Here is a 26,767-nt window from a genome sequence, read left to right as displayed (position 1 = left end):
AAAATGAAGTGGTTAGAGGCAAAAAGGCATCCTTTAGAAACAAAGAATCCTACTGAGGAAAATAGAAAGGAACATAAACTCTGGCAAAACAAGTGAAAAGGTATAATTACAGGCCAAAGGTACAATCTGGTTCATTTCAGATTTTTATTATATTTGACTCTATGCTTTCTTTCACATATAGTGCCATTCCCCCACCAGCATGACGTATTCTGTCATTTGTATATATTTTGTACCCTGGTATTACTGTGTCCCATTGATTATCATCATTCCAACAAGTTTATGTGACGCCTATTATATCAATGTAAGGCCAAAAAAGAATGTGAAGAGCAGTTAGCCAAAGCTCATAAACTAACAGCAATTTTTTTTTAAGTACTCCAGAAGCAGGAAGCTTTTTAAACAATCAGTGGGGCCACTGGACAATCGAGGTGCTAAAGGAGCATTCGAAGAAGATAAAGCCATTGCGGAGAAGTTAAATGAATTATTTGCTTCAGTCTTCACTGCAGAGGATGTGAGGGAGGTTCCCACACCTGAGCCATTATTTTTAGGTGAGAAATCTGAGGAACTGTCCCAGACTGAGGTGTCATTAGAGGAGGGTTTGGAACAAATTGATAAATTTGTAGTAAGATGGTATTCACCCAACAGTTCTGAAGGAACTCAAATGCAAAATTGCAGAACTATTAACTCTGGTATGTAACCTATCATTTAAATCAGCTTCTGTACCAGATGACTGGAGAATAGCTAACGAGATGCCAATTTTTTAAAAAGCCTCCATATCCTGGCAATTACAGACCAGTAAGTTTAACTACTGTGTCAGGCAAATTGGTTGAAACTACTGTAAAGAAGAGAATTATCAGACGCATAGGTGAACATGATTTGTTGGGGGCAGAGTGAACACGGCTTTTGTAAAGGGAAATCATGCCTCCCCAATCTGTTAGAATTCTTTGAGGGTGTGAACAAGCGTGTGGACAAGGGTGATGTAGTGCAGCGGTTCTCAAACTTTAGTAACCCAAGGACCCTCATTTAGTAACCCAAGGACCCAATTTTGCCGTGGACCCCCAAACCCCCTGCTCAGCCCTAGGCCCTGCCCCCACTCCACCCCTTCCCCCAAGACCCCACCCCAAAATCTTCTTATCCCTGCTCCACTCCTGCCCCTCCTGTTCCCAGCCTCTTTCCGCCCCCTCCCCCAAGTGCCCCAGTCCCCCATCCTCCCTCTCCTTCTCTGCACCTCCTGCACTCCAAAGGAACAGGTTCCCCGGTGTGCAAGGGGTGCTGGGAGGGAGGGGGATGAGTTAATCAGCAGGGCCCACGGATCTCCTGGACTTCCCTCACCGACCCCAGTTTGAGAAATGCTGATCTAGTGGATCTAGTGTACTTTCAGGAAGCATTTGACAAGGTCCCACACTGATAGCTCTTAAGCAAAGTAGGTAGTTATGGGATAAGAGGGAAAGTCCTCTCATGGATCAGTGACTGTTTAAAAGACAGAAAACAAAGGGTAGGAATAAATGGTCAGTTTTCAGAATGGAGAAAGCTAAATAGTGGTGTCCCCCATGGGTCTGTACTGGGACCAGTGCTATTCAACATATTCATAAATAATCTGGAAAAAGGGGTAAACAGTGAAGTGGCAAAATTTGCAGATGATACAAAATCACTCAAGATAGTGAAGTCCAAAGCAGACTGCAAAGAATTACAAAGGGATCTCACAAAACTAGGTGATTGGGCAACAAAATGACAGATGAAATTCAATGTTGATAAATGCAAAGTAATGTACACTGGAAAACAGAATCCCAACTATACATATAAAATGATGGAGTCTAAATTAGCTGTTACCACTCAAGAAAGAGATCTTGGAGTCACTGTGGATAGTTCTCTGAAAACATCAGCTCAGTGTGCAGCAGAAGTCAAAAAAGCTAATGGAATGTTAGGAACCATTAGGAAACAAATAGATAATGAGACAGAAAATATCATATTGCCTCTATATAAATCCATGGTACTCCCTCATCTTGAATACTGTGTGCAGATGTGGTCACACCATCTCAAAAAAGATATAGTGGAATTGGCAATGATTAAGAGTATGGAACAGCTTCTGTATGAGGAGAGATTAAAAAGACTGGGACTTTTCAGCTTGGAAGAGAGACAACTAAGAGAGGATATGATAGATGTCTATAAAATCTTGACCTGTATGGAGAAAGTGAATAGGGAAATGTTATTCCCTCCTTCACAGAACACAAGAATTACGGGTCACCCAATGAAATTAATAGGCAGCAGGTTTAAAACAAACAAAAGGAACTACTCCTTCACACAATGCACAGTCAACCAGTGGAACTTGTTTTCAGGTGATGTTGTGAAGACCTAAACTATAATAGGGTTCAAAAAAGAACTAGATAGGTTCATGGGGATAGCCTCGTCAATGGCTATTAGCCAGGATGGTCTGGGATACAACTCCATGCTCTGAGTGTCCCTAGGCCAGTGTTTGCCAGAAGCTGGGAATGGACGAAAGGGGATGGATCACTTGATTGCCTGTTCTGTTCATTCCCTCTGAAGCACCTTGCATTGGCCACTGTCAGAAGACAGAATATGGGTTAGATGGACCATTGGTCTGATCCAGTCTGACCATTATGATGTTCTTATATACCCAAACTGACTTTCCATTTTGTTTGGTAGGTTTTGGGGTTTTTTTGTTTGTTTGTTTTGGTAAATCAAGGACAAATCAGTCACAACATCATAATCTGCACTATATTTATTGACAGACTAGTCCAAAGCAAAACTTCATGCTGTAATGACAACAGCAGAGGTGAGCTTTATGGGAACCATAGCAAGTAGTGCAATGGGTGTTACTTTTAAAGCAATTAGACAATGGACTACTGTTTGCATTAAGAGTAAAGTGCTGAAGGATACACATTCCATTATTAAAAGAGCAGTGAAGACATGGTGAGTGCCGTCAAAGAAATGGCTGTTTCAAACATAATATACTGAAGGAATCTCATTACAACGACCATCAATAAGGGGGAAGGGGAGTCCAGAAGAAAAGACCTAGGGGAAAGCCATATAGTTGACTGGGTCATCAAGCACAGAGCTGCTGAGCATCTACTGTTCGTACTGAAATCAGTGGGAGTTGTAGGTGCTCAGTTCCTCTTAGGGTTTGTTTCATAGGGAGGTAACCTGGTGCTAATCTTTTGCAATATACATTTGATACATAGATAGGGTATGTATTTTATAGCATATTCCAGTTTGACGTGACAGCTTGCTTCTTATGGAATTCTAGGAGATAAGGGCCGCTAACTGTAAATCAATTACATATGATGTACACAAAATGCAGCTGGGGTCATTGGACAACCTAACCCTATAGTAAATCATTCCAAGAATATACTGCTATATGGGTGTAATTTGGTTACATTCAATAGTTATTTTGGATAGTGACAATAGCTGCCAGGCTGTAGGCATTTTTCATGTCAAACAGCTATTTTCCATTTTCAGGAAACACATTAAGTAGCTTGTAAATGCACATTCATTTAAATTCAAAAGTTTGAAAAGTCCATTTCTGTTTTTCCACCTATAATGAACACATCATTAGAAAAATAGGGAACTGACTAGAAGCAATATAGCTAAAGGTCCTCTTTCATCACACTGGGCCAGACAGACTAATGATAAATACATTTCCTTAACTGACGTGTTATTTGACCCAAAGCAACAATATTGTCATCGTAAGTGGGAATAATATTTTGTATGGATTCCAGTGTCAATAGTGACCCTCTAGTTGTGATTTCGTATACTGAAATTGTAGCAAAGGAAATCATCTCTCATTTACAGGACAAATGCTATTTAAAATTATTGCACTGCCTTGTTCATCATAGTTATCTGATCATGCACATTTCAAATATTTTTGTTAGTAAAACATTTCAGAGATGCTGTTTTGGGACAGGTTAGAGAGGGTCCCTTATGCTGGGGTTGAGGGAATCGTTTTTAGACTTGCAACTCATTTGATGTTTTGTTGAGTCCTGACACTGAAGAATTTCTTGAAAGGAAAGAAAACTTATTTGAGTTTCCACAAGTTTATCTCCAATAATGAGGGGTTTTGGAGTATTTGGAAAAACAATTATAACTTCAGTTCATCTTTTGATTTCTCTCTCTCTGAGTTTGTAGCCAACTGTATTTCTGTTATCCATTGCAGACTCATTTACTGAGCTGGGTGTCCAAATTTTATATGAACAGTGGCTGACAACACTGGAACCTTACTAGGCACAGCAGGGCCACATATTCTTTTGCCCAAAATGGAACAAATTGCAGCCTCAGCCATTCAAAGCTACAAGTCCCTATATGAAATGCTCCATCTGAGCAACTTTCTATGTAGATAAAGATGGCACAATATGGTCTCCAAGGGCTGTATCACCATATAAAGAGGATGGCAGCCACACACCAAAGTGCTCTCCATCATGGCCTTCCACTTAAACAAACAGCTTCAGAGATTTTTTTTTTTTAAAGAGCACTGAGTGCAGTAAATGTTGAAAGGAACAGCTCTTCTACATCAAACATGTTTCCGCCCCCTGCCCCGGAATGCCCTCAGTTTCTTACAAAGTTGGCATTGTCACAATCAGGGCCAGCTCCAGGCACCAGCTTGCCAAGCAGGTGCTTGGGGTGGCCACTCCAGAGAGGGGCGGCAGGTCCAACTATTCGGTGGCAATTCGGCGGACAGAGCCTCACTACCGCTCGGAGCGAAGGACCTCCTGCCGAATTGCCGCCGCAGATTGCGATCGTGGTGTTTTTTTTTTGCACCACTTGGGGCAGCCAAAACCCTGGAGCCGGCTCTGGTCACAATATTGAACGAGTCAGTTTTCCATTGTGAAATGGAAACCTCACTATTGTGTGTTTATGTCTGTGTATGAATGAATGAGAATGAGAGACAAAAAACACAATATTAATCATAAGAAACACACACACAAGGCTGACTTTAAAGAGAACCTGTGTGCCATTCTGTGTTTACTTTCTGCAAGCAATTACAGATATTGTGCACTCAAATAGCTAATAGTAGTTATTTGTATGTGCAGTTTCCCAACTGCACACATAAGTCTGGTAACTGTCTCCATATATTAGGTGTGCAGTTTGATTGTGTAATTGTACACATAACTAGTTTAATGGTTAGACCCCATGCGTAATTATGACAATACTGTAAAACCTATTAATAACAACTGGAATGCCATGTTCTCTGGACGATGTAATAAAATGAATTTGAACAATATATTATTAGAGAATTATTATTAAAGAATTCTGTCACCATTTGAAGACTGGTCATTCATTTGCCTTCTTCAAGCAGTGAGTCAGTAATTGGATGGACTAGATATAAAAAATGTTCAGATTACTCTTGGGAAATAATTCCAGATTTCCAAATGGAATCTGGAATTCCATTTAAGATACTCTCCAGCAGTGCTCAAACACAACACACACACACACACACACACACACACACACACACACAACACTAAAAATAAAATGACTGACCTACCTATCACCTCTGTTTGTGGCTGGCAGAGCCTTTTAATAACAATTTACCAAAACCTGATCAGTAGATCTCTTGGAAATAATTCACTGTATATAATTTACTTGGAGCACTGAAAATACGCATAAAATCCAAGTTAAATGAATAATTCATCACAAAAAAATTATCAGATGAATACAAACTATTACACTGCTCTCTTTTGAGCTGCAAGCAGATCAGAAGGACCTCAAATATATTTGTTAAACAAATTAATTCATTTTTTGTTTTATTTTATGGATTGATTGTAAGCAGGTTGCTGCCCGTATTCAATATTTGATATAAAAAATTCAAACTGTGTTGATTATTTGCAAATTAATCAAATACGTCACCTGGTGTTGTTTCTGTTCATTGATTGGATGAGCATGCAAGCACTGAATATAACAAATCACAAAACTCAATGCACAAGTATTGTCAAATTAAAATTTGTTTTTTGTAAATACCCAGGCATGCATCTTTGAAATTTGCTTTCTGCAAATGTCTGGTCCACTGTAACGAGTGATACAGATACCTTAGTCATCAACAGGGAACAAACTTGGGATATTCAGTACCAAAAACAAAGACCTCACCGGCTTGGGCTAAAGGAGATCTCCCCATGGCTATAAGAAGCAAGTTGTTCTGGTCAGAGGGACCTGCCATCAGATGGAGACATGATCACGTGCCCTATGCACCACTAAACTTTGATTGCTTGAATGTTCATGGAAAGCAAATACAAAAGAGGCATGAATCCATGTGAAAATTTGAGCATGTATTTGCACATTTTTTGCAGTATTTTCCCAGTTCCATACAAAATCACCTAATTTCTCTGCCATGGTATGTGCTTTCTTATTGTTTCTGGATGTGGGTGGTCAAAGCAAATAGGTTTTTTTCTGACTTATTTTGGTCAGATAGTTGGTCCTTAACTATACAACTGACCAGTTCAGCACGTGTCTGGGAATGTGTTTCACAGGTGGCTACTTATCATACTGCTGGTTTACATGACAGATGGGGCGCCATGCAGGGACTGAGATTTTGGCAGCCATTAGAGGAGGTGACTGTTGCTCACTGATGACCATATTCACAGGTTTCACTAAGTTTAAAAACGGTGGAAAAAATAACTAAGGTTTAAAAGACAGGCAAGGAGTGCATACAGATAGCTAAACTGTTGTTGAAGGCATCCCTTATATAGCAAAAGAGTTATTTAACATCTCCATACATGTTCAGGACTGGCACTTTATAAATGTGTAATAAATCATTATCATCGTCATATTCCACAATAACTATACAATAGTCTTTAAAGAATAGCTGAAAAGCCACAGGAAACTTTGAAAAACATTCTGTTTAGGAATAAATCTGCCAATATATCATAGTTTCAAGTTTTCACTTCCTTAGTTTATTATCAGCGACTTCAACCAACTATGATTCACAGAAGATTATGACTATGGGCAAGATCTACAGCTGAAGTGAAATGGCTTAGCTAGCTCCACTGACTTCAGTATATACTATGATTAGCAGCACGAGCAGATGCTCTCAAAGATCCTGGAACCAGCTCCTCTGGTGTGTTGCATCCTCTTTGCATTGCACTGCCTGTCTACATGACTCAGGGATGATCACTCAAGTACAAGAGTGGCCCTGAAGGGAGAGGCAAAGAGCTTACTTACACAGGGCTTGTATACTAGACCCCTGCGACTAGTAGGATGGAAAGATAAAGGTGTGGTTGGGGTGCCCTTAAGCTTATCTTGATTTGATCTTTTGTGGCCACTGAAAGATGGTGTAATTTAGGGAAGCCTTCAGGCAGCTTTAACACAGCACAAAGAGGACAACTTTTATCTATAATATCTAAGCACCATACAAACAGTAGTGAATTGATCCTTACCAAATCGCTGTGAGACACGGGGAGTATTATTAGCCCCAAGATGCAGAACTGAGGCAAAGAAGATGTAGGGCCTGGTGCTGCGAGCCTTACTCACACAGCGCACAGTGTGCTCCATTCATTTGCATCATTCATTTCAATGAGACTACTCACAGAGTAAGGTACTGCTCAATATAAGTAAGTGTGGGAGAATCTAGCCCTAAATGATTTTCCCAATGTCACACAGGTGGGGGCGAAGGACCTGTCTTGGTGGGGGCAAAGGACCTGTCTGGTTTTCAGATTAAGCTAGATAAGTTTATGGAGGGAATGGTTTAATGGAAAAACATGATTTTAGCCAAAGGAATACCGTGCCATGGCAGGTAAATAGTATAATGGCTAACAAGGGTCAGGCTGGAGACTCTTGCCTACATGCTCGGGGTTCTACTGATCGCCATATTTGGGGTCGGGAAGGAATTTTCCTCCAGGGTAGATTGGCAGAGGCCCTGGAGGTTTTTCGCCTTCCTCCGCAGCATGGGGCAGGGATCGCTAGCAGGAGGATTCTCTGCCAATTGAAGTCTCTAAGCCACAGGATTTGGGGACTTCAACAGCAGAGTCAAGGGAAAGGGTAGGGACGGCTTTGTGGCCTGCAGCATGCAGGGGATCAGACCAGATGATCATAATGGTCCCTTCTGACCTTAAAGTCTATGAGTCTATGAGGAAGCCTGTGACAAAGGCAACAAGTGAATTCTAGTCCAGTGTCTAAACCAGGGGTGACCAACCTGTGGCTCCGGAGTCACATGCAACTCTTCAGAAGTTAACATGCGGCTCCTTGTATAGGAACAGACTCCAGGGCTGGAGCTACAGGCGCCAACTTTCCAATGTGCCCCTGGTTCTGCCACAGGCCCTCCCCTGAGCCTGCTGTGCCCTCACTCCTCCTCCCCTCCCCCCGAGCCTCCTGCATGCCACGAAACAGCTGATCGAGAGGTGCGGGGAGGCGCTGATCAGCGGGACTGCTGGTGGGCAGGAGGCGCTGGGAGGAGCTGCTGATGTATTACTGTGGCTCTTTGGCAATGTACATTGGTAAATTCTGGCTCCTTCGCAGGCTCAGGTTGGCCACCCCTGGTCTAAACCATAATATAATTGAGGATCAGAACAGTGCAAAGGAAAACTTTTAGCCCTCTTTGCACACCTCTTTGTGACTAGTGCTCTGTGAAAATTGGCCATACCCGAGGTGGCCCCTGACATTTATTCAAATACACTTATGGGGTAAAACTATGTTAGCAGGATTGTGTCTGAATGCAGTGCTTCTGAATGTTTTACAGGAAGAGCCACTATATCTTCAAATTGACTCTGAGATGCAAAAGGTAAGATGGACAAGGAGGATTTTTCTATTTACAAGAACAGGGAAAAATCTGATGATAGGAATATTTCCTTTTATTTTTGAGAGGAGATTGGAAAAATTGTACTTGTGCTGTCTATGGCAAATGTATTAAATGATCATATGATCAGTGCAGACAGTACCTCCACCAATAGGTGGTGCAGTGTCTTTATCTTAGTGTTAAGTTGTTGTGTACTTTGATATTACGTTGTTGTCTTGGTTTGAGGCAGGGCGAGACAGTGGCACTAGGAGGATATTCAGTCCTGCCCATATGTGCTGGGGTTGATACTTGCAGTGTTCCAATAAATCCTTTGATTTCTGTAAGCAAGTATTACAATATTTCACTTGTGCATGAAAAGGAGTGTAGAGTTGGGAGAATGTGTCGGCAGTGACTGACTTTTTTGTGTGGTTTTTTTTGTTTTGAAAGCTCTGACAATAAAATAAGATATCCCTGAGAAAATATAATTAGATGGTCTTCTGCGTTTCAATGTGCAAATTCATAGCACAAAGCAGAGTGTTGTGCCACATGGGTTCCTTGTCATGTCAATATTAAGTGTCATAGCTGTACAAGACAAAAGGAAATGGTGCTGTGTCCAGAAATATGTAATGAATACCTCCACTAGTCAGGCTGTGAGGAGCAGCCAGTGTAGAAATATATTTTAACTCATCTTTAAAAAAAAAATCTTTGCCTCTTGCTGGTTAAACATCCCAGAATTCATTTTTCTAGGCTATCCCTGATAGCATAGTTCCCATGGAGCTAATTAATTCTATGCTGAATGCACCCTCTCCCCCAACCTGGCTGGTGGGAGCATCCAGCGCTTAGTTCTGTGTTTAACTATATTTTCATTGTGGATTTTGCTTTAAGGGAAAAATCATCTGCTGTCTGATGCTAAGTAAAAGCAGAAGGACACCAATGAAGAACATGCACAGAACAAAGCCATTCAAGCGTATTAATCTTATTCCCATCATGACGTGGGTCATCAAATGGGTAATTTTATTGCTGTTGCTCTTGCATTATGTTTTGTTAACTTTTCATTGCACAGTGTACAAGGCTGTCACATTACAGAAATTGGCAAGGGCAGAATATCAACTGATTTGTGCATTTGTTCTCACTAGAAGTTTGCCACATTTTGAAAAACCTCCTTTCCCGTATTTTTTTAAATAATATGATTGTCTTGCTAAGGGGTTCGCACTTTGAAGATAAAATCTTAGTACATGTCATGGTACAGTTGCTATGGAGCCAGCCATGAGAAAGAAAAACAAAAACTTGCACATAATGAGAATATCTTTCTTGCTGAGCAGAAATTCAACAGCAATAGTACAAAAGTGGCAGCTGTTTCCCTTTTGATTCTAAGACTCCATTAATCAGATTATAAATCATTCTAACTATACAGACCAATTGGCATTCATCCCCATTAATCATGTGGGGTATGCATTATTTTATTAATAATACCTTACATGTCCTTTTGAGGTGGATCAGATGTCAGACAGAGACAGGATGAGAAGGGGCAGTGACTTCAGTGTTTTTTCACTCATATTTGTCTCTCTGCCTGATATTACAGGCTTTAATATGGCTGAACAAGATATCACTTAAAAAATTAATCCAAAACTCAGCTCTGTTAAATGCCACACAGCTTTCTGATGTGTCTATCTCCAGCTGGCAAAATGTGCTGTTTTTCTGTATAAGCACATGGTGTCCTGCCAGAGAGCCCTTATTTATTTGATAGATAAAGAACAAGAGGACCTTGATCAATTTATATTCATAAACATTTTTCAAAAGCACAATTTCTTTAAAGCTACCTATGACTGGCTGGCCATGAAGTCACTGCCAGAATCAATCTAGAAACCATTCTTTTACAACTAGCTGTGGTCCCAGATGATCTCATGATGGTCTTTGTTTCTGAGGTTGTGCTGTAAGGACCATGGGCCAAAATCAAGGGCATCTTCAGTCTTTAATTTTGATACCACTCTGTGCTTCATCTATTAATGTCTTAGCTCTTATTATACAATGAAGCCATATATGTACATAGTGCCTTTCATCTCAAAGGATCCCAAAACATCATATACAAACAAAAGAATAGGCCAAATAATTAGGGATGCTTTCACCCACTACCGGAATGCTGCATTTCACCTTAGGGTGAAATGCAGCAGTGTTTAACTGTGCACAGCAAAGCTACACAACAGTTATGGACAAATGAAGCAGAGAATATGATAGTGAATTGAATCTACAGGGGAAAATCTAGATAGGCATGATATCATGCAGGTGGTATTCTCTTCAATCCTTCCTGTCAAAGGCAGGGGCCCGGGCAGAGACAGTTGCATCATGGAGGTGAATGTCTGGCTGCGAAGATGGTGTTGCCAGGAGGGCTTTGGCTTTCTCGACCATGGGATGCTATTCCAGGAAGGACTGATAGGCAGAGATGGCGTTCATCTTTCGAGGAGGGGAAAGACCCTATTTGGCACAGACTGGCTAACCTAGTGAGGAGGGCTTTAAACTAGGTTCGACGGGGACAGGTGAGCAAACCCACAGGTAAGTGGAGAACATTTAGACCTGGGAGATGGGTTGGAAATAGGAGGGACCGTGGGCTATAATGGCAGAGAGAAAGGAGGGTAAGGGCAAAACTGGGAGGCAAGATCAAATCAGTATCTTAGATGCCTATATACAAATGCGAGAAGTACGGGTAAAAAGCAGGAAGAACTGGAAGTGCTAAAATAAATAAATACAACTATGACATTGTTGGCATCACCGAAACTTGGTGGGATAATACACGATTGGAATGTTGTTGTGGATGGGTACAGCTTGCTCAGGAAGGATAGACAGGGGAAAAAGGGAGGAGGTGTTGCCTTATATATTAATAACGTACACACTTGAACTGAGGTGGAGATGGACATAGGAGACGGAAGTGTTGAGAGTCTCTGGGTAAAAGGCTAAAAGGGGTAAAAAACAAGGGTGATGTCATGCTAGGAATCTACTACAGGCCACTAACCAGGTGGAAGAGGTGGATGAGGCTTTTTTTAAACAACTAACAAAATCATCCAAAGCCCAAGATTTGGTGGATATGGGGGACTTCAATTATCCAGATATATGTTGGGAAAATAACACAGCGGGGCACAGACGATCCAATAAGTTCTTGGACTGCATTGCAGACAACTTTTTATTTTAGAAGGTTGAAAAAGCTACTGGGGGGAAGCTGTTCTAGATTTGATTTTAACAAATAGGGAGGAACTCGTTGAGAATTTGAAAGTGGAAGACAGCTTGGGTGAAAGTGATCATGAAATCATAGAGTACACAATTCTAAGGAAGGGTAGAAGGGAGTACAGTAAAATAGAGACAATGGATTTCAGGAAGGCGGATTTTGGTAAGTTCAGGGAGCTGATAGGTAAAGTCCCATGGGAATCAAGACCGAGGAGAAAAACAACTGAGGAGAGTTGGCAGAATTTCAAAGGGACACTATTAAGGGCCCAAAAGCAAGATATTCTGCTGGGTAAGAAAGATAGAAAATATGGCAAAAGACCAGTTTAGCTTAACCACGAGATCTTGCATGAGATCTAAAAAATAAAAAGGAGTCAAATAAAAAATGGAAACTAGGACAAATTATGAAGGATGAATATAGGCAAACAACACAGGAATGCAGGGGCAAGATTAGAAAGGCAAAGGCACAAAATGAGCTCAAACTAGCTACAGGAATAAAGGGAAACAAGAAGACTTTTTATCAAATACATTAGAACAGTGGTCCCCAACGCGGTGCCCGCAGGTGCCATGGCGCCCGCCGGGGCATCTATGTGCACCCGCATACTGGCCGGCGGACGAGCATCTGCTGAAATGTCGCCGACAAGCATCATCATCCAGAGGCGTCGCTGCCAAAATGCTGCTGATTTTCGGCGGCATTTCGGCAGTGACGCCTATTGATGTTGCCGCTTCTCGGCGGCATTTCGGCAGATGCTTGTCCGCCAGCCACGGTCCGCGGTGGCTCGTCGTCTGGCGCCTGCCAGACGAAAAAGGTTGGGGACCACTGCATTAGAAGCAAGAGGAAGACCAAGGACAGGTTAGGCCCACTGCTCAGTGAGGAGGGAGAAACAGTAACAGGAAACTTGAAAATGGCAGCGATGCTCAATGACTTTTTTGTTTCGGTCTTCACCAAGAAGTCTGAAGAAATGCCTAATACAGTGAATGCTAACAGGAAGGGGGTAGGTTTGGAAGATAAAATAAAAAAAGAACAAGTTAAAAATCACTTAGAAAAGTTAGATGCCTGCAAGTTACCAGGGCCTGATGAAATGCATCCTAGAATACTCAAGGAGCTAATAGAGGAGATATCTGAGCCTCTAGCTATTATCTTTGGAAAATCATGGGAGACGGGAGAGATTCCAGAAGACTGGAAAAGGGCAGATATAGTGCCCATCTATAAAAAGGGAAATAAAAACAGCCCAGGCAACTTCAGACCAGTTAGTTTAACTTCTGTGCCAGGGAAGATAATGGAGCAAGTAATTAAGGAAATCATCTGCAAATACTTCGAAAGTGGTAAGGTGATAGGGAATAGCCAGCATGGATTTGTAAAGAACAAATCATGTCAAACCAATCTGATAGTTTTCTTTGATAGGATAACGAGTCTTGTGGATAAGGGAGAAGCGGTGGATGTGGTATACCTAGATTTTAGTAAGGCATTTGATACAGTCTCGCATGATATTCTTATCAATAAATTAGGCAAATACAATTTAGATGGGGCTACTATAAGGTGGGTGCATAACTGGCTGGATAACCGTACTCAGAGAGTAGTTATTAATGGTTCCCAATCCTGCTGGAAAGTGGGGGTCCACAGGGGTTTGTTTTGGGACCGGCTCTGTTCAATATCTTCATCAACGACTTAGATATTGGCATAGAAAGTATGCTTATTAAGTTTGCATATAATACCAAACTGGAAGGGATTGCAACTGCTTTGGAGGATAGGGTCAGAATTCAAAATGATCTGGACAAATTGGAGAAATGGTCTGAGGTAAACAGGATGAAGCTTAATAAAGACAAATGCAAAGTGCTCCACTTAGGAAGGAACAATCAGTTTCACACATACAGAATGGGAAGAGACTGTCTAGGAAGGAGTATGGCAGAAAGGGATCTAGGGGTTATAGTGGACCACAAGTTAAATATGATGTGATGCTGTTGCAAAAAAAGCAATCATGATTCTGGAATGCATTAACAGGAGTGTTGTGAGCAAGACACAAGAAGTCATTCTTCCGCTCTACTCTGCACTGGTTAGGCCTCAACTGGAGTATTGTGTCCAGTTCTGGGCACCGCATTTCAAGAAAGATGTGGAGAAATTGGAGAGGGTCCTGAGAAGAGCAACAAGAATGATTAAAGGTCTAGAGAACATGACCTACAACGGAAGGCTGAAAGAATTGGGTTTGTTTAGTTTGGAAAAGAGAAGACTGAGACGGGACATGATAGCAGTTTTCAGGTATCTAAAAGGGTGTCATAAGAAGGAGGGAGAAAACTTGTTCATCTTAGCCTCTAAGGATAGAACAAGAAGCAATGGGCTTAAACTGCAGCAAGGGAGGTTTAGGTTGAACATTAGGAATAAGTTCCTAACTGTCAGGGTGGTTAAACACTGCAATAAACTGCCTAGGGAGGTTGTGGAAACTCCATCTCTGGAGATATTTAAGAGTAGGTTGGATAAATATCTATCGGGGATGGTCTAGACAGTATTTGGTCCTGCCATGCGGGCAGGGGACTGGACTCGATGACCTCTCGAGGTCCCTTCCAGTCCTAGAATCTATGAATCATTTTCTTAACCAAAATCTTGCCCAGATCCTGGAATTAACCCTGTAATCTTGTCAAAAGTGGTGTGACAATGCTGTCTCTTTTACATACAGTCTGAGAGTTTATAAAAGAAATACTGCAATACAGTATTACACAATTTCTGATAGTATTATTATGGTGGTGTATAGGGCATTACTGTAGAATATTGAAGTATTTTTAATACCTCCCCCAAAAGAATCCCATCCTGTTTAGTCACACTCAGTCTGGCAAGATATAACAAGGTTGGTAAGGCGTGGTCTGCACCTAAAACTTTGGTCAACCTAGTGACATCACTCAGGGGAGTGAAAAATTCACCCTGAGAGACATCTAAACCCTAGTGTAGACAATGCCAAGGTTGATGGAAGACTTCTTTTGTGGTCCTAGCTACTCCTTTCAAGGGGGTGGATTTACTTGCAGTGCTGGAAAACCAATTCCTTTGCTGTAGCAAGAGTCTGCGCTCCAATTCAGTGGCACAACTGCAGTGCGGCAGCTGTAGCACTCGTACCACAGACATGCCCAAAGGTGCCCAGCTTCACTTCTTGAGGTGTATTAAAACTTTCCTCTCAGTACATATCAGAAGATCCACTAGCATAGCTTGCGACCCTCTAAGAAGATTTCATGTTTGCTCTGGTCATTTGGGATTATTTTGCCATGATCACAGTAACTGATTACTGTCACAGCACAGGTGTCAGCTACACCTTTACATTTCTTCATCTCCCAGGTACCTAGTAACAGCACTCCAAGCATAGCCTCTTAAATATTAGCAGTAGCTTCTCAGCATTACTCTGCAGCAAAGAAAATTAGGCCTCAGTTTCTTTTCTAAGGGTTTGACTAGATAGGTAACGAGGCTGAAGTTTACTAATCCACAACCGTTCCCCTAATCTAGATGCCAAGTAACACATTTTACCTCAATTTAGCTGGTCACGGTGGTCCTAATTTCAATCTCGTTTACAAATTTAGACAATTCCTAAATTAGACATTCCAGCATCTTCACTGTTCCTCTCAAGCCACTTTACAATCTAGGGGACTGATTTACCTCTGCTAGTAGAGGGAGGAGAAAACTGCAACTCCCTGCCAACTACATCAGTAAAGGCTGCTACTTGTCAGGAATGTCATCTTAGAGAGCAGTAGATTGTATTTGCATTGATGCACTCCCTGGGGGTTCTCTCAGTTAGCCTTACAACACCCCTCCTTGGCCAGTGCCTCCCGTTTGTGAGACAGCATTGGTCGGCTCTGGAATCCACTGTGGAGTGGGCTGACTTTCCACCACTGCGCTGCCCAAACCCCCACCTGCCCCAGTGCCATGCCGCCAAAGCCCCCGCCCCCCTGAGCACCGTGCCAGCCCCCGTCCCCCCAGTGCCGCGCCGCTGAAACAAAAACAAAGAAACAAAAAACCTCAAGCGCCGCCCCACCGAACCAAAAAAACAAAAAACCCCAAGCGCCCCCCGCCACCCCAAGATTGGCCGCCCCTTCCAAGGTGCCGCCCTAAGCATATGCTTGGTCGGCTGGTGCCTGGAGCCGGCCCTGATTGAGTGCCATGATTACTTAAGAGTAAAGCAAAAAGCTTCCTCTTCTGAGAACCTTGGCATGCTTCCTGCTTAGCAATCTCAGCCCCACGTGGCCTGGAAAACTTGGGATCAAATCTGGATACCGCAAATTCAGGGAGATCATTAGACTACAGGACCTGCCAGTATTTTTGTTTCTCATTACCTTTTTTGTAGGGGAGAAAATGTCTAAATATCTTAGTTTGGTCTGTCTAGTTCGAAGTAGATAAGATTAAGAGCCCTTCTTGGTTTAACCAACCAAGAGCACTACCCAAAGTTTCACAAATGGAAGAGTGAATGTTTATGTGAAAATGTACAGCAGAAGTGCACTGCTTGTTATTTCCTTTTTATTTTTCTCCAGTTTAAAACATTTCAGTCATCCAGTGATGGAGCAGAAGCAATACCACGTGACTTATGTAACTAACCACACAACACACATAGCCAGTCAAATTACTTGGGAAAATTCTTACAAATGGAAGTAAATGGGGTTGGCTTGGGATTCCCTAATGAAAAACAGCAGATAAGAGCCTGATCTTGTCCACAGCTACTCCTGGGTGCAGTAGTACTTACCACGGTGAGTGGTTCTATTGATGTGGGTAAACATTTGAAGGAGGAGAGCCTAGATTTGTAACGAGTATTTGTGACGTTGTGCAGTCTGTATGGTTTTATAAAAACATGATAATAAGTGAATATAATGTAACTGGAATATGCTTCATGCAAAAGGTCTCTTGTAAGGTATCATTACAAAGCTTATAATCTACTGAGTGTGATCATCCTATTTGTATAAATGTACCACTCTTGTATCTAAAACTAGAAATATAAAATATAACTCTGAGGGCCTATTGTAATTATGCAAAGTGTGGGCCATTAATGGTGGTTTGGAATCTTGATGACTCCCATTAACCAGGACCATTGTCTGCAAATGGCTGTGTTTACCTGTGAGTCTTCCTGTATATGTGTGTGCTGGCAAGTGGGCAATGAAGTCTTGCAGTGACATGTGATCATGTCACTTGAACTGGAATCCATCTTTAACCTGGTGCTTTTCCAGTGGGGAGGGGGTGGAAACCCAGAGGAACAAAGGGTTCCCGCCTTATGCAAAAGATATATAAAGGGGTGGAACAGAACAAAGAGAGAGAGAGAGGAGCCATCATGAAGAATCCCCTAGCTATCACCTGAGCTACAACAAGAGCTGTACCAGGGGAAAGAATTGTGCCCAGGCCTGGAAGGCGTCCAGTCTGAGAAAAAACTTACTGAAGCATCTCTGAGGGTGAGATTATCTGTATTCAGTTTGATTAGACATAGATTTGCGTGTTTTATTTTATTTTGCTTGGTGCCTTACTTTTTTCTGTCTGTTACTACTTGGAACTACTTAAATCCTACTTTCTGTATTTAATAAAATCACTTTTTACTTATTAACTCAGAGTATGTATTAATACCTGGGAGAGCAAACAACTGTGCATATCTCTCTATCAGTGTTATAGAGGGCGAACAATTTATGAGTTTACCCTGTATAAGCTTTATACAGGGTAAAACGGATTTATTTGGGTTTAGACCCCATTGGGAGTTGGGCATCTGAGTGCTAAAGACAAGCACACTTCTGTGAGCTGTTTTCAGGGAAACCTGCAGTCCTGAGCTTGCAGGGAAAACAGGAGCAGAGGTAGTCTTTGCAAATCGGGTGGCAGCTCCCAAGGGGGTTTCTGTGATCCAACCCCGTCACAGTATTATTTGTAACAAATACTTCGACTAGTTCTCAACTCCAAGTATGCATTTTCTGGTTAACACCTGCAAACTGTGAAGTTGTGCTGAACTATTTTTCTTCGCTTTCCCCCTCATGGCATAATTTGGAGATTGCATGTGTGCACTTTTACTAAGTGGTTATTTCAATATCCTCCATTTTAGCTTGTTTGTATTTTAAGAACACTAAAGTATTCAAAGGGCCTGCAGAGGAGTCTGCTTTTCTTCTTTGCAGGGTACTTTTTTTAAGCGAGAGGTTTGGAATTGGTAAATTTTCTTTTCCTTTGAACACCTGTGAGCTGTTGAGTTTAATAAGGATAGAGCTGCTGCTGCCAACTGTGTGTGAATTGAGAACATGTTGGGAGCAAGGATCAGTGCCTACTGGATGTCATTACATCTAGTTTCTCTAGCTGTGTCTTAAAAAGGGTAGCTTGAAGCTCAAATATGACCCGGATCCGCCTCCTCCCTGCAGCTGCAGGGCCAATGTAAAGCTGTTCAATTGAGTTTACTGTTGGCTAAGAGAAAGCAGCAGCAACTTGTACCTATATATCAAGGAAGATAGAAATACAAAAATACCGTGTTGTGTGCATTTATTTGTGATAAAAATAAATCCAGCATCTAAGTAGCTATGAAAATTAGAGGGACCCTTCGGTTCCTGCCAAATTATCTATGACACTCAGGCCCCAATTCTTTATTACTTTAAGGACCTTCTGCTTTTCAAGTGATCTAGGTGATCATAAAGGCAACATCCCTGGAGCACAGAGATTTCCCCTCTATGCCACTCAAAGAATCTCCCTAACCAGAGCTATTGTTCGATTAGCAGATCCACTGCTTTTCTTTCAGCTTTTTCTCTATCGAAAGAAATCCAGATAATTCCAGATAGTCCAGTTGTCTGTGTGTGTTTCACAATTTCCTGCCCTCTTCTCTTTACAGCTTTGCATTGTGGAAGCTATCAGGGACTTATCAGCTATAGTGAGGATTCAAGAGAGTGGTAACCTGTTATTTCAGATCCGTGTGAAATCTAGTGTTGCCTGGATAATTCAATCAGTACCTGTGAGGGCAACGTTAGACTGTTAAACAGCCTAAAGTACAGTGTAGATCTTATTTTCACTTTGCAAACTCTTCTTAAAAATCTGAACATGCTCAAAAAGACTCAGAATTGCATTCAACCAAAAAATTTTTATTTAAAGAAAATCCAGATACTTTTTGTGTCCTCAGGCCAGCCCTGTGCATAGTCATTCATGGCAGACAGGAATTGGTTATATTTTTGAGTGAGAGGGAGTACAGCAAAAAAATAGCTTTGCAAGCTTGCCTAAAAATGCCAGTGCCAGCTATAGACTTAAGCACTCTCCCTTGCAATCACTTAAAGTATATGGTTTGTAATCTTATGAAAGTGAAAGAGATTGAAACATTCACTTGAGCTTGGGAATAAAGGGGTGAATTTTTAAGAACCAGGGAAAATGTCATTGGGCTGTTAGAGACTCAAGTAGTGCAGGGCTAAAATTGATGTGAAAACTGTGTTCAAAGTCTAAATCTCCTTCAAGACTGGGATCCTGCAAGGTGGTGAGCATCTGGTACGAGGGGATGAGCATCCTCAACTCCCAATAAAGGAATTCAGGAAAGGCATTCAGTCATACTTGCCTAACCTTCAGTGGGACTTAGGCATTGTGCTTAAAATTAATTATGCGATTAAGCGTTGACTGTGACTAAGTGCTTTGCCATAGTCTACACATTGCCTATTTAAAATGAAAAGTCAGAGGAAATTCCAAGTAGGGTGGATAAAAATCAACGATTAAAAAAAAAAAAAAACAGATTTGAGGGGAAAAACCTATCTATAGGTAGTTTTAATTAAGATACATTATAGCTCAAAGATATCTCATCATGGAATAGGGATTATAAATTCTAATTCTATAGTATGAGACAATATATTCAGGTAATGTTCAAGAAAAGCTTTGTAAATGAGTTCCACTAGTTCATGGATTAGGGACCCAATCTTATGGGGTACCAGAGGCTTCTGTATAGATTATTTGGGTTAATCTTTCTATCTACCCAATGGGACTCATTGCTCAGTCTAGAAAATACCATCAGAGATGCTTAGTTTTGCAGTTCTCAAACTGTGCATTTGTGTCTCCAGAGATAACATGCTTGTTAACAGCAAAAATGTTTTAAAATAAATAAATATATAGAGGTGAGAAATAGCAGACCTCAACCCTATTGTCCCTCTCTGCAAATTTGTGTACACAGAGTCAATCCCTTACCTCTCTCTAAAAGTGCAAAATTTCAAAAAGTTCAATGAATAGAAGATTGTTGGGGGCAGAATAGATCTGGAGAAGAAGTCTAGAGATAAATGTGAGAAGGGAGGGACAGGCAGTAGAAACAAATGTGAAACTGTTTGAGCAGCATATTCTAGAAGTCTTGAGGTCTTTCTGAGTGTAGCCTTCATTGATTTGAAATCTACCATACCATTCTCTCACTAGACGGGAAAACATATAATGGCAGCAGGCTGAAAACGTTTGGGAATATTTTAATGAAGTTCCTCTACCTGTGGGTAAGACAGGCATGCGTGCAAAATACAAACAGTGCAACAAAGAAATGCAAGGCCTGGTTGCCCAAATGAAACCACATCATGAGAAGCGTTCCTTCTCAGGAGGAAGCTGCGTTGAAGATAAGGAAAGAAACATATCTGAACATGCAGGATCTTCACGTTGGTAAACCTTTTTTTATTTCATACTTCTCTTTTAAGGACTGCCTGTCTTCCTTCTGGACTATTCTTGAATTCTCATGTGTGAGCAAAAAATATAGTTGTTCCTCTATGGTACTATCATTTTAGATACAGTTGTGATAAAAAAATAAATAACTTAAATAGGCAGATCTTCCTGTTACAAATTCACCTTTAAAGTAGTACCAAGTGCCAGTGAATGCAATGAGTAATAGTAAATGAGCAGTATGGTAATAATAATTAAATAACTGTATTGACTTATTTTGTTTAGGAGAATCCATCCTCAACATACAGGATTCTGAAGACTATCCACCTTCAAGATCACCATCATTTTCTATAGTTTCAGAGTTATCTGCCAATGATAGTATTTCAGTCACATCATGTATGTCACATAGCCACAGTATATCACCTGTAGCAAAAAGAAAAAAAATCTCCATCATCCAGAAACAACCATAGATAAGTTTGTGATAAGAACCAGCAGATTACAAAAGGAGATAATTGGTGAAAAAATTGCCCGGTTTGTTTATGCAACAAACTCTCCTTTCTGTATTATTGAGAACCCACACTTCATTAACATGGTTCAGTCATTAAGGCCAGGATACAGTCCACCCAACAGAGCAGATGTCGCAGGCAAATTGCTGGATAAAGTGTATGAAAGAGAAATTGGGCAGCATGCAAAAGGTCTAAAGGGTGAAATTGTTAACCTGAGTCTTGATGGGTGGAACGATGTTCACAATAATCCTGTTGTATATGCTTATGTGACAACAGAAGAAGGGAATGTCTTCCTTAAAGAAGCAACTGATACATCAGGAAATGCACACACAACAGAATACTTACAAGAAGTAGCAGTAAAAGCTATAACAAACTGTGAAAAAAATTTCAAATGTCTAGTAGGCAGCTTGGTCACAATGTCTCCAAGATGAGAAGAAATTATTTAGAAGAGAGTCCCAAGCTAATAACATACAGTTGCAGTGCTCATTTGATGCACCTCCTAGCCAAAGACTTCAGTGTTCCAAAAATAAAGGCTAATGTTGTTGAAATTGCAAAATACTTCCCTAACAACCACTTTGCCGCAGCTGCTCTGAAAAAAGAGGGAAGGAACGAAGCTAATTCTCCCGCAAGACATGTGATGGAACTCAGTAGTGGACTGTTTTGAGCACTATATCAAGAACTGGCCTAATCTGATGACACTTTGTAAACAAAATCGTGAAAAAATAGATGGCACTGTGACAGCCAAAGTTCTCAACATCAGACTTAAGAGAAATGTTGAACACATGCTGAGTACCCTGAAGCCTATTTCTGTAGCCTTGAACAAAATGCAGGGAAATAGCGGTTTTATTGCTGATGCTGTTGAAATCTGGCAGGAACTGAGTCAGATCTTAAAAAGAGAAATATACAATGACAGAGTTAAATTACAAGCATTAAAAAAACAAATGGGACAAGCACTATTTCCAGCTCATTTTCTTGCAATTATTCTCAATACTCGGTACCAGGGTCAAATCTTAACTGCTGAAGAAGAGGAGTTGGCTATCACATGGACATCCAGCAATCATCCCTCCATAATGCCAACTATAATAAACTTTAGAGCTAAGGGTGAACCATTCAAGAAATATATGTTTGCTGATGATGTTTTAAAGAAAGTCACACCAGTGAACTGGTGGAAGTCACTTAAGCACTTGGATTTGGAGACCGTTGAAGTGATAATCTCACTTTTAACAGCAGTAGCTTCTTCTGCTGGTGTAGAAAGAATATTTCTTCCTTTGGACTAATTCATTCCAAATTGAGAAACTGTTTGGGACCTGAAAAAGGAGGAATGCTTGTTTTTCTTTTCCAGATTATGAACAAACAGGAAAATGAAGGTGAAGATGACTGAGTTAGCTGCAGAAGCCAATATTTTAAGTTTCTCGTGTTGACCTGGCTGACATAGTAGATTTAATTTTTTTTTAATATTTCATTTAACTATTTTAGTTAACATTGTTTTTAACAAAAATAACCATGATTTTAAAAAACTTGAATGTTTAACTAAATTCAAAAATTCATATGCTTGTTTTGTTAAAATATTATAAGTTTGCTGTTGAAGAAAAAAATCCAGAATACATAACATTGTTGTTTTAGGTAAATAAAACAATTTAAATGTCTGTATGGTGATGTTCTCCTCCTAATACAGCATGGCAAGAAAATCCTCCAAATATTAATGATTAACCTGTTGAATTGGAGATAGTTCATCTCTCAATGACTTCATAAATATCTGCTTCAATTATCTTTGGTAAATGAAATAACCAAACAGTCATTCATTTTCTGATATAGCAGTAAAACTAATCTGAAAAGTTTTCAAAATAAATCACTTTAAAAATGTATAGTGTGTACCTTCTAAAAATGAAACCTACATCTAGCTCTGAGTTGTGATGAATATGTATTAAGGTTATAACAACCAACAAAAATGCACTTTTATGTAGAAAACCAGGATTAAATCGAGTCTTCCTGACTAGTGATTTAAATCGATTTGATTTAAAATCAAATCCACCCGGATTCCAAGCAATCTCAAGATAGGAAAAAAGGGGAAAAACAGATAGGAGAAAAATAGAGGAAGAGAAAATGAATAAACACAAATGTTATGTAGTGCCAAAAGTGAGACACTCTTCCATTTAGGCAGCACAAGAACAAAACTAAATATATGTTTGGGCAGTGTTGATTAACAGCACAATTATAAGGTAAAGCCAAATATCAAACCAACAGCAATGAATGAGGTAAAAAAAAATGCACCCTATCACAATGTAGTGATAGGATATTTGGCGACATGGAAGACTTTCAAGACATGTCTCAGTTAACCAAAGAGGCACCAAACATCCTTGGGATCTTGTTTAAAATACCATTAAAATTTTTGAAAAAGAAACTCTGCTTTTTCAGGGCAAAGTACTGTTGTCTTGTGATCAAAGCCCGGGTCTCCACACCAGGACTCCTGAATTCAGTTTCCACCTCTGTCAGAGATTTCTTATGTGACTTGGGGGAAGGTCACTTAACCTTTCTCACAGTGCAAAGACGTCTGATAATGCTTCCCTACAGAGCCTCTCTAGTATGCTTATGAGGTTTAAATTAAAGTTAGCAAAAGTACTTGAGATTCTTGGATGGAAGGGGATAGCAAACTAAGATTATTTTTATCTATATTCCAAAGGCAAAACTGACTAAATGACTGAAATAATAAATCTCAATTACTGTAACTGATACAGCAGGTGAGTAGTTGTTTAGTAAAGACAAAAGAATGTGTGGGATGATGGTCAAAATCTGCCTTAGGAAAAATAAATCTATCCCTTAGATTAAAAACACTTTAACTAGAGATGTGCTGATTTATGGAACTGTTTTGTTCAATATTTTTGTTGATGTTTGGATTATCTTCATTGAAAATGTCAGCTGAATAAAGACATGGTCTTTTAGAAAAGTTATGGTAGGTAGAGCTGGGGGAAATTTTTTGGCCAGGTATGCAGGTTTGGGTTGACTGAAAATATTTGTGAATTTGACATAAATTCACTGAATATTTTTGGACAAATTTCTCTTCCAGCAAGATTCACTTAGGCACCACTCAAAGAACAGGAGTTGGCTAGGATTCCCCTCCCCTGCCCTTTATCCTAAAGCCCTGTGGGATAGAGCACCCACCTGGTTTGTGGAAGAACCAGGTTCAAGTCCCCACTCTGCAGGATTCAGAACACGGATTGGAACTTGGGTCTCCCACATGCAGATCAGTGCTCTGAATATTAACTATTAATTGGAGCAGGGACTGAAACTACCGGGCTATATGGTAAAAGAAGGAACCAGGCTCCTCTTACAGTTTTGTGAATGGCATTTCCTAAATACCAGAAAACAAAACCTTTTAACAGACCCCAAATGAATTTTGGTGGGTTATTTTTGGGGGAAGGACATTGGGTTTTTTTCCCCTAAGAAAACTGAAATTTTGTTTTGGAAACAATTTTTTAATGTTTTCAATTTGGCCAGTGAACCAATCAATCAATAAATAAAAGTCTCACAGCCCTAGTGAGAAGTCAGGAAAGAGTAAAACACTGAAATGACCCACTTAAAACAAATTACAATAAAGTCTACGTTGCTTCCCAAAGCCCCTGAGCTCACATGTGGATTTCTGAACCTTAAAGGGAATTTACAGTTTTACCTTGTGTTTTCTTTAACTGAGGCCTGTAAATGCCTTATTCTCATTTAATTTATAAAAATGTAACCCTTCTGCCCCTCTGAGTTGGGAGCAACAAGGGCCGGGTTCAGTATCTAGGGGTTCCGTTTCAATAACGCAATGCAAAACCGGCTCAAGCCCCCACCCAGTGACCTGGGACAATTACATACCACCCCCCCGGCCGCCTCTTCCCCTCTCGCAAGCACGGAGGCGATACTTCCCCTCTTGCAAGCATGGAGTCTGAGTGTAGCCAAAAGCCTTTTAATAAAGGAGGGAAACAATGAGGCATTATGTTGGGGAAACACCACAAACAGGATTCATAACACAAACCATGAGCAAAAGACCCACCTCCAAGTAAGTTTGGCAGTGTCCTTTTCCCCTCAGGATCTTAAGTCCAATCACCCCAAAGTCCAACAACCCCAAAGTCTCTGTCCCTGGTCAGTGCCGCCCCAGAGTTCAAAAGTTTATCTGCAGAGTTTTACCCCTCCCCCCAGCCTGGGTGGAAATGGGGGGGGGGGACACACAGGATGTTAAGGAGCACCTTATGTGGTCCGAGGCCGACTGCCCCACCTCTCCATGGAGTTCTGCTGCAGCTTTTACCACGAATGGCTCCATTCTACCAGCTGCGCCGCTCTGCTCCGCTCCTCCAGCCGTCCCCGCAAACTGCTCCGCTCTGCTCCCTGTTCCTTGGGCCGCTCCAACTGTCCCACAAACTGCTCAGCTCTGCCAGCCGCTCCACTCCACCAGGTGTCCCATGAACCGCTCCAGCTGCCCCCGCAAATGGCTCAGCTCCGCTCTGCGCCGCTCCACTCACTGTTCCGTGGGCCGCTCCAACCGTCCCACAAACTGCTTGGCTCTGCCAGCTGCTTAGCAATATTTCTTCAGGCTCCCCCACTGGTTAACACAGCACTCAGTGATCTCAGCTCAGCAATTTTAGCTCTTTTAGTGATTTCAGCTTGTAGTAGGGGAGCCCCAGTGCTGGTGCACCATTGGCCCAAAGTGAATTCAGTTCAGCAACTTCTAGCTAGACTCCTAATGGAAGCAAACTTAGCTCTGCTATTCAACAGTGGAGAGGGGGGTAGTGTAATTGGTGTTCCAGGCCCTCAAAGAGGCGGGGGGGCCATACCATCAGGTACACATACCTGTTCCCAACCTCTCTCAATTCACTGTCTAGCTAGTGCTACTTAGTTACTGGTGAGTCCCTCTGTCATACAGCAGTTCTGCTGACCTTGATTCACGGAATCAGGGTAACAATACTTTATTCTTCCTGCCCCAATAACAGAGAAACTGGGGATCCCACACCAGCCAAGGTAACCACTTTCAGTTGTTGTTGTCCCAGGCTAGGTGGGTGCCTATGCAAACAAGATCAGCCCCTGAAGTTCTTTTCCACCCTTGCCATAATTCACCACCAGATGTCAGGGTAGAGCTCATCCTGACTCTGCTTACAGATAGATATCATATCTTTGTACAGTTGACCTTTTCTTTTCCTTACTTGGCTGCTTTTGTCTGTGTCAAATGTTTATCATCACTTATCACTTATGTTTTTATTTTCTTGCGTAGAAAAATAACACAGTCATGACAATGTATTAATCCATTTCCCATTGGCAGGAACCACAGACTGAAGACATATCTGATGACATCTGAATACAGAGACTCCTTGAGTTTATATGGGAGATGGATCTTCCAAGCTCAGTTCCGAACCCTGAGGATTTTGCCTTAAGGTCCTGTGGCATGCCCACTCTGCTGCAGGCCAAAGAGGACTAGATGTACCTTCTTCTTGAATCCATTAATTCTGCTCATAACCAGCAGGAGGTTATTACAAAACAAAATTAGGTTCTCCTTCTTGCATAGGGCCAAGCATGCCACTCTACAGCACATCTAATCTCTCCTGTCCCAGCATTGAAAGGATGAGTTTGATCCCTTTTATGTCATCTAAGGTAAGCTGCCCTCTGGTAAGTGGATGTGATAAAGCTCCTTCCACTACTAATAAACCCATGCAGTTCTAGAAGGTGTTTATAGCTGGGGACTTCTAGACAATCCACCCAGCCCAAATCCACCACACAATAAGT

At 41.2% G+C, this 26,767-nt stretch overlaps 1 protein-coding gene across 1 annotated transcript in view; it reads right to left on the bottom strand.

Moving 5' to 3' along the window:
* DLGAP1 (DLG associated protein 1) overlaps positions 1–26,767 on the bottom strand; it is a 632,647-nt gene that overhangs the window by 153,843 nt on the left and 452,037 nt on the right. The gene's annotated exons all lie outside the window — the stretch shown is intronic.

The sequence above is a fragment of the Trachemys scripta genome, chromosome 2 (genome assembly GCF_013100865.1).
Source record: "Trachemys scripta elegans isolate TJP31775 chromosome 2, CAS_Tse_1.0, whole genome shotgun sequence".
Taxonomy (NCBI): Eukaryota; Metazoa; Chordata; order Testudines; family Emydidae; genus Trachemys; species Trachemys scripta.
The sequence above is the reverse complement of the archived record's forward strand: the minus strand, read 5'-3'. Positions and strand labels throughout refer to the sequence as shown.